Source organism: Macaca mulatta, chromosome 7 (genome assembly GCF_049350105.2).
Source record: "Macaca mulatta isolate MMU2019108-1 chromosome 7, T2T-MMU8v2.0, whole genome shotgun sequence".
Taxonomy (NCBI): domain Eukaryota; kingdom Metazoa; phylum Chordata; class Mammalia; order Primates; family Cercopithecidae; genus Macaca; species Macaca mulatta.
Window position 1 is genome coordinate 99,232,787 of NC_133412.1, and position 19,143 is coordinate 99,251,929.

A 19,143-nucleotide genomic window follows, 5' to 3' on the forward strand; every position below is an offset into this window, starting at 1 on the left:
TAAAGTCATTTATGCAGATTCCTCTGGTGCCATATCCAGGCTGATAAGGGTCTAAAGTCATCTCTGTACCCCCGATGCAATGTGTTGAGAAGGGCAGTTTTCCTCTGCAGTATTCATTCCTGAAATCCATAATCTCAGGGTAATCATGAGAAAACATCAGCAAACCAAAATTGTGGACTATTTTACAATAACTGAGCAGTATTTTTTAAAGTTTCAGGGTCATGAAAGACAAAGAAAGTCAGAGATACGGTCACAGATTGAAGGAGATTGACAAGACATAACAGCAAAATGCAGTGTAGGAACCTGGATGGAATCTGGGAAAAGGAAAGGGGCATCAGTGGAAAGACTGAGGAAATCCTAGTAAAGTCTAATTTAGTTAATGTTGTTACTTTTGATAAATGTACCATGACTCTGTAAGATGTTAACGTCAGGGAAACGTGGGTGAAGGGTATATAGAAATTAACTCTGTGAACTAATGTGCCAACACTTCTGTAAACCCAAAATTGTTTCAAAGTTAGTTTTTTAAGCCGGGCACCGTGGCTCACGCCTATAATCCCAGCACTTTGGGAGGCCGAGGCTGGCGGATTACCTGAGGTCAGGAGTTTGAGAACAGCCTGGCCAATGTGGTGAAACCCGGTCTCTATTAAAAATCAGCTGGGAATGGTGGTGCACGCCTGTAATCCCAGCCACTCAGGCGGCTGCGGCCAGATAATCACTGGAACCTGAGAGGCGGGGGTTGCAGTGAGCCAAGACGGCGCCATTGCACTCCAGCCTGGGCGACAAGAGCGAAACTCCATGCCAAAAAAAAAAAAAAAAAAAAGGTATTTTAAGATAAAAAATAAAATAGCCTTCAATGATCAGCCTCTGTCCTTCCTGGTAGACAGGAAAAGGGACACCTTTGTAAATTAATGTCCTGCTTTAAGGCAAATTGAGGCGGAGGTAGGGGAGTGAGTGCAAAAAGTTTTTCTTATATCTTCTTCTTTCCAATTGCCTTCAGCTTAAAAATAATCCTTATGTCAAAGTGACATATTTTGGAGTGGCATATTTTCCTACCCTTCAACAGTAACTGGCAAATTGCAAGCATTCAATACATTTGAATAAATGAAAGAATAACCAGTTCAAACTGCTTTCTTTCACACAGGCAGAAATGAAGCCCAGAGAGCTTATGTGGTTTGCTAAGAGCCACAGAGCTTGTTAGTGGCAATGTTAGTCCAACTCTTCTGATTTTTGGCCCAGTGTTAGTCTGCATTTCCCTGTTTATTCTAGTTTACAGTGACGCCATTAAAGGAACCGGACCCGCTAGCAGCTGCTCTCTAAATATGTTCCTGATTTGAGTCTCTAGCCATGAGACATACATCTCTATTCTTGTTTCCAGTGAGAGATGAACTGGCATTCTTGTGCTTGTTTCTGAGGAGGAAATCATTTTGAGTTGAAACACAGCCAGACTGAGGAAGTCCTGCTGAGTCTGAAGGAAGTTCACTCATCCTTTGCAAATGCTCTGGAAGATAGAAAAAATAATTCTTGTCTTTGCAGTTTTAGCTAGCACATATCGGGCAACAATCCACTGGATTATTTCTTATGCACCTGTATGTAAATAATCTGAATATAACTGATTAACATTTAAATTCTAAGTTACTGAAGTATCCAAGGGGAAATTGATTAGATTGACTTGATTTGGTGCCAATATGGTAAATGCCTTAATGTTTTAAACAAATTGAGGCAGCAATCTCCGATGATTTTGAAACATAACATTTTTTTAAAATTCTCCCTTTGAAATCTGGAAGAAAGTACCTTATCTCAAACAGTTTGTTTTCCTTCTCCTTAGTATCAAATGAATGTTAACATTTATTTTCATAGTCAGGAGATACTAGCAATGGATCACCATTGTATTCCTCTAGTGGATTATTTTTAACCCGAATGGCTTTTTTGTTGTTATTTGAAAAAACCAAATGCCTGTGAGGCTCAGTGTGCTTGGAAAATATGTAAATGATGGCTTTCCTCTGTCAATCTGGGAGTGACAATTCGGTAAACCCTTCATCCACATCATCTGCAGCATAATAGCATTTTAATTTAGAGTGAACCTTTTTGCTTAGCTCATATGTATCTTGTGCATTTTAAGATAAACTATTTACAGAGAAGTATAAAAGTCCCTAGAGATGCAACATCTCATTTTCAATTCTGTTGGCAGGAATACTAATTACATTATCACATATTCAGCAGCATTCAGCAAAGTTATTTATTCATTCATCCTTAAGACCTGGGATGCCTACCAGGTCAGTTTCAATAAGCAGTACCTTGAGAATCTCTGCTGATGGTACATACAGATAATTAGGTGTAGAGTTGTTAGAAAAATCTCACCCCAAAAAGCTCAGCCTTGGAGATTTGCCTGCTCTTTCGTTCTCTGAGCCAGAGAGAAAATCCAATAGTTGCTAGAAATGAGGAAACACTTATCATCCAAATCTCTCACCCCTACAGGTTCAGTTTCTTAATTGAAGTTTGGTTTTAATTCTTAGAATAGCAAGAGAACTTGTTGACAGTTCAATATTGTGAAAATATTCAGAATTTACATTTGGAACAATTTTGCTCTTCAGATGATTTTGAAAGTGAATGTGCTCTGATTAATGCTGCCTACCTTTACCTTTGAAATCTTTAATAATCATTGGTTAAAAATAATCATTTATACTGCACATCATCTTCCAGTAGTCTTGCTCTACTGAGATGTTAAAGGAAATAGAAGAATATAAATATTCATATTGTATTATATATGTCAGATTTTCCTAGCAGTATTAACAGTGTTGAGAAAATGAGCACCTGACAATGACTAGACCTTGGAAGAATAGAGTTCGATAACAAACAACCTGATCTGAGAAATTGCCCAATTTCACAAAGCAAATGATAGCTTTGCTATTATTCCAGGATTGTAGCAAAACTGTCTTCTGGTTGCGTCACTCAAAATGTAGAGAAAAAGTAAATCACAGACCACAAAGCAAATTCTTGGTTGGGTCATTAGAGCTTGCTTTTGTCTCAGGTTTGGATTTTCTACCTTTTTTCTCAAGGAATTTGTGAGTTACCTTAGATTAGCTGCAACATTTGAGCCAAATCCTATCCAATCCTGACCCCAGGCACCCCTTCCTTTAATATAGGAGAATTCTATCTTCCCTTCCTACCACACGAGCCAATGGAAATTCAGATGCAGAAAAGGAGTTTCATTCTCGAGGTGTTGCTACACACTCAATGTCAAAAAGCAACTGGAAACCCAGTAAGAAATCTAACTTTTGCACACCTTTAATGTCACTTTCCCCTAGGAATAGAAGATAAAAATTGTTAGGCAGAAAAAACCCACTGAAATGTATTTTTCTGAAAATGGTAATGTTAGAAATCTATTCCTTGGGATTTAGAGTTCATAATAAAGATCCCAGAATGCCAAAGCTTTTTTGGTAACAGTACATGATGATGGAAAGACATTTTTCATTTTCTGAGTTCTCTTTTAAATGATGATTTTCTTTACTATAGACAATAGTGATTTTGGGGTCAAATATTCAGCTTTTTAAATTAATATTGTAAGTTAAAAGGCCAGAGAATTTTACTTGGTCAAAGAATATATTCAACTTCTCTTTATAAATAGTTTAACTTGTTTAATGGCTTAATTTTCTGGCTTCCTCTGGCAATTGTCTCTTGTGAATGTAACAGTAGATCACCCAACACTGGCTATGAGATGAGTAAGCTGTATTCCCTCAAGCTGCAGAGGTCAGGAGGATATTCAATGTAAGTATACAATTCAGACTCCATCGGGAAGGTTTCCTTCTGGTAATAAGATGGAATGCAATCTCTTCCCAATCCTACAGTGGAGTCCAAACCATAGTAACAGATACAGAAAGCATGAAAGTTTCACTAGAGAAAGAAGAGGGCATAAGGTAATGCAAGCAGGCATGCCATTTCTAGGATAGTAGAGAGTGACTAAATTTTAGAGTTTATTTAAAAGAAACAAAACTTTTGCTAGCAAAATAATCAGCAAGTGTTTGATATGTAAGGTCAACTTTCAACAGCTGCAAATGGATGTCAAAAATGTACAAATATCAATAATGGTTCTAAAAGGTAAAAGTGACGGCCAAACACAGATTTGTATTGGAAAAGGAATGCTGTGGAAATGAGGAAAAGAAGATGAGTAAGACTTGGATATTGCAAAAACAGGAAGCAGCCAGACTGAACTCACATTGACATTGTTCTCTTGGAACAAACTAAAGGTTTTCTCCAATTCTTTGGTGAAAATTGATATAAAAATAAATGTATCTTTTATAATCTGTTGTGTATGATTATGCTTGACAGTACAATGCTTACAACATTTTCCTCTGTAGTACAGATTAGGTCATTCCAATGAATCATTTCACTGTTTGCATTAAATTCTACAGCTATCTGGACTGGTAGGGACCCCTGATTATTACAGTGAAGGTCTTGGTGTTAGAATTTTTGCAAACAAGGAAACAGCTCACCATTCAGAGTGTCCTGCATTGTATGTTTCTACTTTTTTAGGATACCAGCCAAAAAAAACTCATGGGGTCTACATGTGATTGACTCCTTGGTTCATAACTCTCCTTGCAGGTGTCATGACACCCCGAAGTTTAATTTGAAGAGATCAGCACATTTTTCAGCAATAATTATTGTGGATTTATGCTTGTCTTTTCCATTATTTAATTAATTTTAACATATTTTCTAAACTCATTTGAGACAAAACCATTTAGTTTAACTATGATGTGTGTGTTTGTGTGTGTCAGTGTGGATGTGTGTGCAAGGGGGAAGGAGAGAGAGACAGAGAAATAGAAACACATTAATGTCAGACAAGCCCTGTAGGTGTCAGTCCAGGTGAAATTGAAGTAAGAAGATACGACCCACATTTTGGATTTGTTACTTCACATTGGCAGAATATAAATCAAAAGAGGGGCTATGTCTAACATGACCTATGAACTAAGTATTTCTCAATGGCATCATAGTTCAGTATGTGGAGTGGAGCATCATTGGAGTAGAGTAGTATCTTAGATAGAATTTAGGATCCAAAGCCAAAATTATCTTTGAAAATCTCATTCATCACCCACAGAGGGTTAGTATTAAAATCTCTCTTAGTAAGTCCAACTCAGTTTTTCTTTGAGCATGTCAATAGATCACTATTTCCTTGGCTGGGTATCGAATGAAATAATTTACACTCACTTTAGTAACTATACTGAATGGGAGCATGCATACATCTTCAATTATAAGAAGTACACCCATAACAGTGAGAATGTTGCATCAGAAATTGCTTTGGAAGTTATGTTCTCATAGCACATTCATATAGGGGCATTCTTTCATCAAGTAGAATGCCAGGTGAAATACAGTTAGTTATAAAATTGATTATTATGTCTGTGTGTATGTAGATGTGTATGTGTTTTGCCTTTAGCTGGGCAGGTAAACACACTGTATTATAAATGCAATGCCACCATAATGGATTCAGTTTGGTGACTTCATTGGGCACTTTTTTGTAGACTATTTTTCAATCTGTTTGTTTCTGAATCACACAGACATTGCCTAATGTTTATTCAAACTTATCAAGCTTAAGAATATTCTTTAACCTTCTTATAACAGCCCCCACTGTTCCACCTGCTGAGACTCAAACAAACACCAATGTGTCTTAAGAATGTCTTTGCTGCTGCTGCAAGTTGTCTCTCTTCTGGGTTGCCCTTGCAGTGCTGGAGGCCTGTGCAGTCTCTGTCTAAACTCATTTCAGTAAAACCCCTCCAGAAAAAGCTAGTTGAATATTTAAGCTTGTTAATCTTTTTTTTTTTTTTTTTTTTTTTTTTTTTTTGAGGGGGAGTCTCACTCTGTCACCAGGCTGGAGTACAGTGGCTTGATCTCAGCTCACTGCAACCTCCACCTCCTAGGTTTAAGCAATTCTCCTGCCTTAACCTCTTGAATAGCTGGGATTACAGGTGCGCACCACCACACCAGGTTAATTGTTGTGTTTTTAGTAGAGAAGGGGTTTCAGAATGTTGGCCAGATGGTCTCAATCTCCTGACCTCGCGATCCGCCTGCCTTGGCCTCCCAAAGTGCTGGGATGACAAGCATGAGCCACTGCGCCCGGCCTGGTTAACTATTTTTGAAGGTAGGAATATTTTGATATAGAACTAATATCTCACATAAAAAATAAATCACTTTACTATAAACAGTTTGACTTCTTCACAAGCAAGGCAGATAGATACAGGACTCAAGTTCAGCGATAGGTAGAAAATGAATCTAGTGATTACAAATTTAAAATTTGGAAAGGATTTTAGGCATCTTTCAGAGCAACTGCCTACTTAATGAAGAAATTTCTATTGCAGTAAACTAGGAGTTAGTTGTCCAGAATGAAAATCCTACTTTGAAAAATAAAAATAAAATAAAATAAAAAGAGGCTGATTCTCTGTAGGCAGCTTTGTTAACAGAGTAGTTTTCAATTAAGCAAAAATCTCCCTCCCCTGAAATTTATTAATTATTTAAAATAACATTGACTAACCCTGCTCAATTCACGGGAAGTGTGCTAGATGCTGCACTATGTGTAGTATTTATCTGCTAAAATGCTATGCAGTAGCTCTACTCAATTTCCTATGTTGTCAGTTGAGTGGTCCAAAAGTGAACTTGGAGTAGAAGACAGTAGAGAGACTGCTGGTGTGGGCAGTAGGATATGACATGTTAGAGGAGGACAAGGTGAGAAAGTGGAATAAGTTTTACATGATGGAAATAGAAAGCCAAAGAAGAGCACATCAAAAAGAGGTAGGAGTAGAGAGGACATTTGGGTGTGGGTGATCATGGTTGGGGTTGGGTGTGAATTGGATGGTGAGAGGCAGATGCAATAAGCAAAATAAATTTTCCCGAGAGTTACAGATGAACAGGAGTAGAATGTATGTTGGAATGGAAAGCAAAATACATTTCTACATAATTATAGGTCTTGAAATAGAAGCATTTCATAACGTTTCTCCATCTCTTTTTCACATAATAACTGTTTTCCATTTGTTTGGTGGTGCTAGACCTACAGAGTGCCACTCCCTCATTTCTCACTCCTTCAACCCGCAAACATTATGGTTATTGGTGGAATCTGAAAGTAGCAGGGACATCAGGAGGAGACTGTACACCATGCTGTCTGCCCACCAGGATTGCCTTGTCTCATGATCAGGCAGCTTTGTTTGATCTACTCAGTTATCCTCTTCCCCCTTCATTATAGAAATGGATACATATAAAATATTCTTACTGGCATCAAATAAAAGTGATCTAAATAGATAGCAAGTAGTTTTATCTAATTCCTATCAGAAAAAAAATCCAGTGTTAAAAACCAATGTCATTATTTTTAATAAATAACCTCTTAGACTTAAAAAATGTATATTCTAAATATTGGATAATCTCCCCAACAACATGAACATATACTGAAGTATTATTTATCTTTCTTTATTATCTATATTTATCTCACTATCTACTGATGTTATATATCTAAAGAAATTTTCTAACCATAGTACCCTTATTTATAACCTCAAACACAGACAAACTTATTAAAATATGTGTTTCTATACTTACGTTTTACTATCCTTCCTTCTATTTCTCAATCTCTATTTTCCCTCAACCTACTCCATTCAAACTACTTTAGTGAACCATTTTCATTGAGATCACAGATGACAAAAATGAATGCCTCTTTTTGTTCTTTAATTTAAATATATTTTAAACGTAGTAAGTACTACTGCTATGACACTCAAAAATGTACAAAAAGGGTCAAAAATAAAATTTCCTCCCTACCTCTGCACTTACCATTCAGTTCTCCTCCCTAGAATAAATTACTATGCAGGTTTTTAGACATGCATCTGATGATATTTAGTACTCATACAAGCGATTTTCTTTTTACATTTTGCTTTAATGCTAGCTTGCACTCTTCTGTCCATTTCTTTTTTAATCTATTATATGCTATGATCTAAATGTCTGTGTCCTTCCAAAATTCATATGGTGAAATCCTAACCCCTATTAAGTGGTAGAACATTTGGGAAGTGATGGTCATGCTTTTGTAAATAGAATCAGAGCCCTTAAAAAGTGACCTGAGAAAGACTCCTTACCCCTTCCATCCTGCAAGGTCACAGCAAGAAAGCACCATCTATGAACCAGGAAGTGGGCCTCACCTGACAGCAAACATTCCTGCACCTTGATTTTGGATTTTTCGGGTTCTAGAATTCTGAGAAATAAATTTATGCTCTTTGTAAGTTACCCAGTTTACAATATTTTATTATAGAAGACTGAACAGACTAAGATATGTATCTTCAACATTATTTCATATAAATACATAAAATGAAATTTCCTATACTTTTCCTCTTCCATTATGTGATTTTATTATTTATTTAATCAGTCCTCTATTGATAAACATTTTACTATTTTCAATCTTTTGCTATTACCAACTATGCTACAAAGAACAACTTGTATACATGTCATTTAAACCATGTTGGAATTCACAGGATAATTTTTTTGAAATTGAATTGCCAGGTTAAAGAATGTATTTATTTTTATCTTTGCAATATACTGCTAAATTGCACCTCATATAAACCATACCAATTTATACTGTTTCTGAATACATTTGTCAGTGTAGCGTGTTGTCGATCTTTAGATGTTTACCAGTCTGAGAAATGGCTCACGCCTGTAATCCCAGCACTTTTGGAGGCTGAGGCGGGTGGACCACAAGGTCAGGAGTTCAAGACCAGCCTGACCAAGATGGTGAAACCCCATCTCTACTAAAAATACAAAAATTATCCGGGTGTGCTGGAGGGCACCTGTATGTGTGTGTTCCTGGTCATTTGCAAGTTTTTTTCTAGTTAAAAGGAAGAGTGATCTTCAAGTGGTTATTTCTACCATTATGATTTAACGTAAAGACTACAAAGTTTATCAGAATTGTACACTTGATTACTTATGGCCGAGCGGTGGCTCACATCTTTAATATCAGCACTTTGGGAGGCCGAGGCAGGCAGATCACCTGAGGTCAGGAGTTTGAGACCATCCTGGCCAACATGGTAAAACCCCGTCTCTATTAAAAATACAAAAATTATCGAGGCATGGTGGCTCACGCCTGTAATCCTAGCTACTTGGGAGGCTGAGACAGGATAACTGCTTGAACCCAGGAGGTGGAGGTTGTAATGAGCCAAGATCACACCCTGCACTCCAGCCTGGGGGACAGAGTGAGACTGTCTAAAAAAAAAATTACTTATATAATTCCTTTCATCATACTGCATGACCAGTGATGAAAGTATATAGAATAAGTTTTCTTTTTTCCCAATTTGTCTCTCCTTCACCATCAATTTTAGCAGATTATATTACCTTTATTAGTATTTAATATTTTACTGTTAAATATCTTTGTACTTATATTACTAGTTTGTCAGTTTCAAGGGTATATTTTATTTCATGGCTAGTTTATTTATAGTCATGGAATAAAAATTCTAATATTCTTAATCTTCCACTTGTAGCCCTACAGTCATAGCATTGCAGTTCTAACATCAGAATCTTGTATTCCTGATGCTTTTCAGGAAGCTTTTCTATTAATTTCTTGATTGTCTGAATATCAGCCTCTAGTAATGTCTTCAGAAAGATTTCAGTGTAATTACATTATCTGTGGTCTTGCATGTTCAAAAACATATGTTGCCTTTATCTTACAAAAGAGGTGCTGCTATGCTGTTTTCTAGCATAGCATTGAATATTGCTGTGGAGAAATCTGGTTATGGTGAAGCCATCAGAAAATATAGAATGAAACAGGCTAGATTGAAGAAAAACAATAGATATTAACATTCATATGTATTGAGGGAATACAGATTGTCTATGGAACTGTTTTTGTTGCTGCTATTATTGTCAAAATATTTACTCTTATATCACGCTTCCATGAAAATCGGCATGCATTAAATGCACGGTTCAATACCAAACAGCAAATGTTAAGCAATGGGTACTACATCATTACAAATTTAACATTTGGAAAAACAAAAACCAAAAACAAAAAAAACCCATTCTTATTAAAGACTTAAATGTAAAGCCCAAAACTATAAAAATCCTACAAGAAAATCTAGGCATCAGCATTCAGGCCATAGGCATGGGCAAAGATTTCATGATGAAAATGTCAAAAGCAGTTGCAACAAAAACAAAAATTGACAAATAGGATTTAATTAAACTAAAGAGTTTCTGCACAGAAAAAAAAAATTATCATCGTAGTGAACAGGCAAACTACAGAACAGGAGAAAATTTTTGCAACTTATCCATCTGACAAAGGTCTAATGTCCAGCGTCTACAAGGAACTTAAACAAATTTACACGTAAAAAAACAAACGATCCCATCAGAAACTGGGCAAAGGACATGAACAGACATTTCTCAAAAGAAAACATTTATGCGGTCTACCAACATGAAAAGAAGCTCAGCATCACTGATCATTAGAGAAATGCAAATCAAAACCACAACGAGGTACCATCTCATGCCAGTCAGAATGACGATTACTAAAAAGTCAAGAAAAAACAGATGTTGGCAGGGCTGCAGAGAAATAGGAATGCTTTTACACTGTTAATGGGAATACAAATTAGTTCAACCATTGTAGAAGACAGTGTGGCAATTCCTCAAAGACCTAGAACCAGAAATACTATTTGACCTAGCAATCCCACTACTGGTATACCCAAAGGAATATAAATTATTATATTATAAGGATATACACATGTGTATGTTCATTTCAGCACTATTCACAATAGCAAATTCATGGAATCAACCCAAATGTCCATCAATGATAGACTAGATAAAGAAAATGTGGTATCATGTACACCAGGGAATACTATGCAGCCATAAAAAGGAATGAGATTGTGTTCTTTCCAGGAACATGGATGGAGCTGGAAGCCATTATCCTCAGCAAACTAATGCAGGAACAGAAAACCAAACACCATATGTTCTTACTCGTAAGTGGGAACTGAACAATGAGAACACATGGTCACAGGGAGGGGAACAACACACTGGGAGGCCTGCCCAGGGATGGGAGGGAGGGAGGGAGGGAGAGCATCAGGAAAAATAGCTAATGTATACTGGGTTTAATACTTAGGGGATGGGTTGATAGGTGCAGCCAGCCACCATGGCACACTTTTACCTATGTAACAAGTCTGCACATCCTGCACATGTACCCAGGAACTTAATATAAAATAAAATTTTAAAAAAATTAATCCCCTATAGAATTCTTGCTGTTAAACCCAGTGATATCTAACTTGTGGTTTCTGTCACAAAGATTCCACAAGCAGTCTATAGTCTGCCCTGAGCTAAGCTATAATTCTGTCATAATAAGGTAATACTTTTCTTCTACTGAAAACCAGAGATTGCTAAACATTTAAAACATCTCTCAGTTTCTTTCTTTTCCTAATTCACTTGCTGCATTACTTTATTTTGTTTTAGTGAGTCACTGGAGATCTTTCCTTTAATCACCAAGAAAATCATTTTGTATTCTAGTATATCCAAAACTTATTTTACTAAGCTTATTTTACTAAGTAGTAAGTGCTTGGCATCATACTAAGCCTTTTAATACACTTTATAGCTAAATAGCATATTTAATCCCAACAACAAAAATAAGGTAAGTACTGTCAATATACACATTTTACAGAAAAGAAAATTGAGTACCACAAAGTTTAAGCAGCTCACCTAAGATCAAGCAGCTAGACAATACAGAGCCATAATTAAGTCTGGCATTCTGATTCCAGAGTCTAAGGGCTTTAAATTTCACTGCTATTTGAACACAGCCACCAGCTAGCATCTGGGATTACAGTGTTACTGACATACCTTTCATCATGTATGCTTTTGATATCATTGGGAGAGGGATGTTGTGGCATATCATTGGACCCACAGATTCCTCATTCTGGTGCATATTTATACCAGATGTAATTGTTCAACCCCAAAAAATTGGTGCATCTCAGTCAAAACAGTTATTCAGCGTTTACTATTGTTTGAAAGTTTCACTTTTCAACTCATTGGGTGTTAGTATCTCATGGGAGTTTATTCAAGAATAAAAGGTGAACACACACACACAAACACACCCCTCACTATACACGCAGATTTTGATTTTGAGAATGATGCTATAAATTTCAGCACTGTGTAAGGCTCTTTTATACTTTAGATTATGTGTTAAGCCTGATTGTTTACTTATGTTTACCTTTTGCCTGTGCCCTTTGGGAAACAGCAGTAACAGCATAATTATCACATTCTCCTGCTTTTCAACTTACAGCATGATGAAGTTGTAGTGAGTGCACTTTCTTTTGGGAGAATAAAACTTTTGCCTCTTCTTTTGTAATTTGAAAAAAAAAAAAACTAAATACAAGCAAAACAAAGCAGAGGGAAAAAATCGAGTGAGTTGCTCTGTTGCTCTGAAAAATATGCTCCAATAGAGAAAACTTTTTTAAAAAACATTGTTATCAGGCAAAAATAACACACTTGAATAAACATTTATGTATATTTTCATAGTGTTCTGGCTTATTCTCCTTCATGTACCTTGCAGGCAGTTAAAAAAAAAAAACAACAACTATAAATCATAAATAAGGAATAAAATGAACTCCTCGAAAGTCTCTGATTACTCCATGACTGAAATCCAGCTTAGCAATCATTTCCTTTTCTTCTCAGTATATTTCTATAAACAATCCAAAGCAAACCTGTAGGATTTATAAAATGCATGTGACATAAATGAAAGTAGAACTATCACAGCACTAGCAAGAAATTAATTTGTATTTCCCTCTGGAAAAAAAAAAAAGGTGTGCTGGAAAAACAACATATTCTTAAGGAGAAACACCATGGAATAATTTAAAAGAGCTTGAGATAAATGACATAGAGTGTTTCTAGATCTATGAAATGAACTAGACAATCATGGACTAAGCATTTTAACATTCTTTTCTACCATTGATTGTTGTGTGAACGTGGGGATATCATTTTATTCTGGTATCTTTAATGATAAAAGTGATTAAATGATCAAGAGTCACGCAAGCTGAAGGACCGACAAAAATTAATCTATCAGACACCAAAACGTGTAGTTTTGTCTGAGAAACGCATTCTGAAAATAGTCTATCACAGCTATAGAGCCTTCATATCCTAACTGGAACCACCAAAGATCATACAATAGAACCTAATTCTTTCCTTCATTTATATTTACTCATAATAGTTACTTTATTATTATTATTTATCCTGGTTTTACAGAGAAAATCTGGATTCCTTCTGTTAGAGAATCTTCTAGATATCTTTACTTCTATACAATTTTTCTATGGCTAAACCTACATACATCTCATCCATTCTGGATATTCACTCTCCAAATGTAATACAAAAAAATCAAGTGACTTGTAAATCATAACTCTGGATTATAATCTTATAAAAACTATTGAATATTAATCAAAGATAAATATAATTTTAAGTGTATTAGAAATACATAAGAATGCCTGATAATGTGAGGTGATCCTGATGCTTGTAGAAATAAGATTTCAAATAAATTGTAGTCATTGCCAAAAACATCTTTTAGAAGTAACCTAATATTGGCTCTACTTTTAAAAAGTAAGGTGAGACGTCATGAGTGAGTTCACAGAAAAGTGGAAACTAATATCTATTTTTGTCAAATGTGTCAGACAAAGCCACCAGAAACTATGTTCGTGGCTAAGATTAGTCATTGTAATAAAGCACAAGGTAATACTGTTATATACTGTCACCATGTTCCAATATATAATATGTTCTAATTCAGTAGCTTTTAAAAGTTGGGAGTCATTCAAGCAATAGTTTTTGTCTATGTATGTGATGCTAAACAACTTGTTTGGTAGACTTAGAACTTTTTGTTTGTGTGTTTTTTGAGACGGAATCTCTCTCTGTCACACAGGCTGGAGTGCAGTGGTGCGATCTTGGCTCACTCCAACCTCCACCTCCTGGGTTCAAGCGATTCTCCCGCCTCAGCCTCCCGAGTAACTGGGACTACAGGCGCGTGCCACCAGGCCCGGCTAATTTTTTGTATTTTTAGTAGACATGGGGTTTCACCATGTTAGCCAGGCTAGAGTGCAGCATTATTCACAATAGCCAAAAAGTAGGAGAAACCCATTTCTATCCAGCAAAATGTAGTATATACCTACAATGGAATGCTATTCAGTCTTAGAAAATTCTGACATATGTTATAACAGGATAAACCTTAAGGACATTATTCTAAGTGAAATAAGACAGCCACAAAATGTCAAATCCATTTATATGAGATAGCTAGAGTCACTAAATTTATAGAGACAGAAAGCAGAATGGTGGTTGCTAGGGACTGGGGGCAGGAGATAATGGGGAGTTGTTATTTAATGGCTATAGAGTTTCATTTTTGCAACATAAAAAGAGTTCTGGAAATTGGTTGCACAATAATGTGAATGGACTTAATACTATTGAAGTACATCCTTAAAAATGATAAAGATGGTAAATTTATGTTATGTATATTTTATCAAAATTAAAAATAAAAATAGAAAAAAATTAATATTTCAGTATAAAAATATACTCAGTTTTCGGTAAATAGACTTTCTCTGAACTGTGCTGCATTCTCATAAAGAGGTGGTCTTTTCCATGCATTCATTCATGTTTACAAACTTTTATTAAAATGAAATGCATGGCGCACACACAAGTGCAACAAGGAGGTAGCTTGTCCCTCCATTTAGAAAGTTCATACGTATCAAATTTAAGGTCAATATTTTTTGCATCATGTTGCAGAAACGTCCCTTCCTTGCATTCGTGTAATTATAGTGAATTTGAGTGGAAGAGACCTTAGAGGTCAGCTAGATTTTCCTCTCTCCACTCTTTTCGAGTGTCTCTTTGCTGCTGCTCTGTGATCAATGCTTGAGATTCAGCTTTGAAAGGAGTCCTGCCTCCATCCAGACTCTTTTTTCCTCTCTGGCTGGTATTTAGGGTATTGATGAATTTTCCCATCCTCAAAGACAGAAGAACAGAGAGGGAATAGCATGATAAAAGGAGACTGGATATGAAAGTCAGAATATAGGACTCAGAAAGAAATTGTCAGGTAATTGTTCTTTTGTTTCAGAGTTCCATACAGAAATATTGTAAATAGCAGAAAAGCAATAGAAAAGAGGTATATGTTTATGTTTCTCCTGTCACCACTACAAATGCCCTGCTGATGTTAAAAGGACTAAGAGAAAAAAATGAAAGAATTATTGAGACAGGTCATACTCTTCAAAGAAGGGTACACAAACACAAAGAAAATAGGATTCATACAAGCTATTATGTATCACACAAGGTAAATGGCATTGGATAACAGTGTAAGCAGCCAGGATAAGCTTCTGGCCCTTTGTATATTAAGAAAACAAAAGTTCCAATCTAAGTAACATGTGGACAGCAAAAATATTACTGCATATAAGCACCTGTCATGGGATACATGAATGTTCCTATAGTTTCCTTTAAAATGTCATGCAAATATTAGTCCTGTTTATTGTGAGTCCCCTTTCCCCGCCCTGTGTCACCTCTTCCCATAGCTCTACATTTAAAATTCAGCCAGTGACTATTCTTACCCAAGATTTTCCTTACTGACATTTGGCAGCCTACACGCCTCTAAGTGAAAATGCAAACTTAGCACTGCATGGGTTTGTACAGATTCTCTGCTTGGGTCGCTAGTCCCTGTATCATTGTCTCTCTCTCTCTCTCTTTCTCTCTTCACCCACACTCTATCTGTGCATGTCTCTCCCTTGTTCTCTCTTTATCCACTCAACCCGAACTCTTCCAAGTCCTAGACTTTATTACTGACATTTTGTCGCTACCTCAGAAAGTATACCTGAGCCTTCATGTTCTCAAAATTACAAATCTTGCCATATTAGATATTCTTTGCTCTCCTACAATTGCTCTCAACTGCTTTCCACTTACCTAAATGAGTTTGTCTTTGTTTATTGTTCAACTCTCTGAAGCTCATGTCATCATGACTTTAGTCAGTTGGAGGATTGTCATTTACAAGTCAAGACGCCAGTAGAATCCGTTAGGAATTTTGTTTTTATTATTGTTTTCATTTCCCCTTCACTTCCTCCACATAAGATATAGAAGCTTATACTAGAAAAAGAAGTTTTGCAAACAGGTAACATGCATTTGTAACTAGTAGATCTGTGCCATTCCTCTCGTCACCTTTATAGTGCATTTTCTCCTTTTCTTTTACCTGACATGGTCTTCAAATAATTTCACACTGTTGCTTCTCCATACACCAGCCACGGAAGACTGTCCCAGGGTTTACAATAATCTCTTATACAGCAGGTTATTTATATTTTCTGGTTTAAAGGAAAGTTCCAGGGCCCTGTTAGACACCAATAAGTCATTTTTAAAACACAAATTTTTATGTATAACACATACAGGCTTTGTTCTTCAACTCTAGTTCCACTGTCTATTGCTATTATGGGACTAATCTCAAGAAGTAGTTGTTTAATACTTAAACAAGAACATCTTGAGAGTAAAATAACAACTTCTCTAATAATTAAGGAGCCAGGATTCTCTCTCCCTAGAACAAGTCAGGAAGATTTAGGGCCAGGCTGAAGCAACAGGGACAGTTGTTACAGCTTTTCTCTTTAGGATGTTATGACCATAGGTCAGTTGGTGAACTCTCTGCCTCTATAGCTTCACCTGCTTTATGAAGTGTATAGTTATAAGGTGTCGTATCCTAGGGAGAATTTATAATTCCAGTGAAAGAAATAGGCACATCACCAGCTTTGTAGACTGGGCACATTATATCAAGTGTTTTTTTAAGCATAATTATGCTTCAATGCATATGTCTGTGTCTTACAGTGTGCTTAGTTACTATAATTTGAATTTTACTATATGTCTATATAGGTCAATTGAAGCATAGGTATTGGCAAAATAAAATAAATGTCCTCATTCATATGCCATTCAAGGGCATCATTCTTTCAACATAAATGAGTCTTATGCCTTGGAAAGTATAATACAAATCCTCTTAGAGCCTGACGTTTTCTCTTGCTTGTCCCTTTGGCCCAAGTCCAATCCCATAAAATAGTCATCAGAATATTGTAAGATTTTATTGGAGAGTTCTAATTTCTCTGCAGTCACACTTCATACACACACATTATTTTCAAAATTAGTGGTAACGCTGGGAAAGAAAATGTATTATTGGAGAGATTTAGACGGATGTTAGGAATAGCATAATGATGCTATCATAGTCAAAGTCTTCTAGAAACAGAATGGACAACTTCAATTTAATTTCACTCATTTCAAAATAGCTTCATATTAATCTCTAAATGTTCAGTTCAGTCATATAGCAACTAATCTTAAAATGCTTGAACTCACCATGTTTTCAATTAAGAGAACTTTCCTTTTACTTTTTGTAACTGAAAAAATCTCATAATTTCAAGTTTCCCCAGGTTTACTACAAATTCTGCAGTACAGTGTGCATACTGAGTGCTGATGCAGGGGATTAGAGCTCTGAGTTACTAGTAGTTACCAAGTTGTGCCTTGCCTTGCACATAATACACTTTCAATAAATGCTTCTTGTTAAGTTACACTATGCACATATACTATTCCAAAAACTAGAATAATGGGAAAATTTTAAAATGCACGTATTTAATTATTAACACACATAACACGTTGGCTCACGCCAGCACTTTGGGAGGCCAAGGTGGGCAGATCACGAGGTCAAGAGATTGAGACCATCCTAGCCACATGGTGAAATCCTGTCTCTACTAAAAATACAAAAATTAGCTGGGTGTGGTGGCACATGCCTGTAGTCCCAGCTGGGAGGCTGAGGCAGGAGAATCACTTGAACCTGGGAGGCAGAGGTTGCAGTGAGCTGAGATCAAGTCATTAAACTCCAGCTTGGGCGACAGAGCGAGACTCAGTCTCCAAAAAAAAAAAAAAAAAAATTAAAAATTTATACAAGAACTAATTTAATATTTGAATCACATTTATGGTTTTGTTAATTTTTATAATAGGTTCTGTCTAATGTTACATAAAGATTAAGAATATAAACTTTGAGGACAGACATAGCAAGATATGAAAACAGCCCTCACCCTGTTTATTCACTATGAGTTTATTAAACATCTTCAATCCTCCAACTTTTATTTTTCTGTCTTTAAAGTGAGAATAACAATACGATATATCAGGTTTAATTTTGTAAATGTCAAACTAGATCATGTATGTAAGACCTCCAGTTAACTATATTTTATGTGGTAAGTTCCCAATTATCATATATATATTTATAATATATATTATATAAGAGCCCAAGTATTATATAACTTTTTAAAATTTCTTTGCTCTTTTCCCCTTGCCTTCGTGTTTTAAAAAGACTTGTAAAAATTATTAAGAAACTCTAGAATAGATACTTTTGACATTTTTCACGCTAATAAGCACTTGAATTTATCAAGAAAATCTGACAGAGGCTTCCATCCCTCTAAGGCATGCTGTTGGAACCATAGGAAAATGTCATGAAATCTCAACAATATTAAACACATAATCAAAACCAAAAACTCTTAACTTTTTAGAAAAGTATTAGCATCATCTTAGAGTTTGCATGTAAAAGACAATACAGTATAGTAAAAAGAATACAGTTTGGGATTAACATAGGCTAAGTTTTAAATATCAATTTCAGCAAGAAATATATGCTTTGAAAAATTAGCTAAGTCTGTTTCTTCACTAGTTAAATGTGGAAGACAATTATATCTCATGAACTGATATCCAGATTAAATGTAGGCTTTTAGTAAAGTGTCTCGCACTTAGTAGATATTCAATAAAGTTAGTTATTAATATAATAATATTATACGTAAGAGAGATTAAAAAGAATATTTCAAGCTACTTAGAGTAATGGTATATATGGTCTCATGATAATATCTAAAAGATAATAAAAGTTAAAAGCATTAAAACAAATAAAACGACACCACATTTATTTTTAAAAAAAGAACAACTAAGAAAAACAGTAAAAGAAGAAAGTCTTGGTAGAATTTCATTTTCCTAGTATGCCAACAAGAAATAAATTTAGTAGCATATAACTGTAAATAGATAATTATGGTCATATATGTTAAAATAGTAATAGTAATGATGTAGATATTAAAGTTAGAATGAACTTACACTTGGAAAAAATAAAAAGTTAAGGACCCAGAATGATTCGTGCAAGCATGTGTGTAT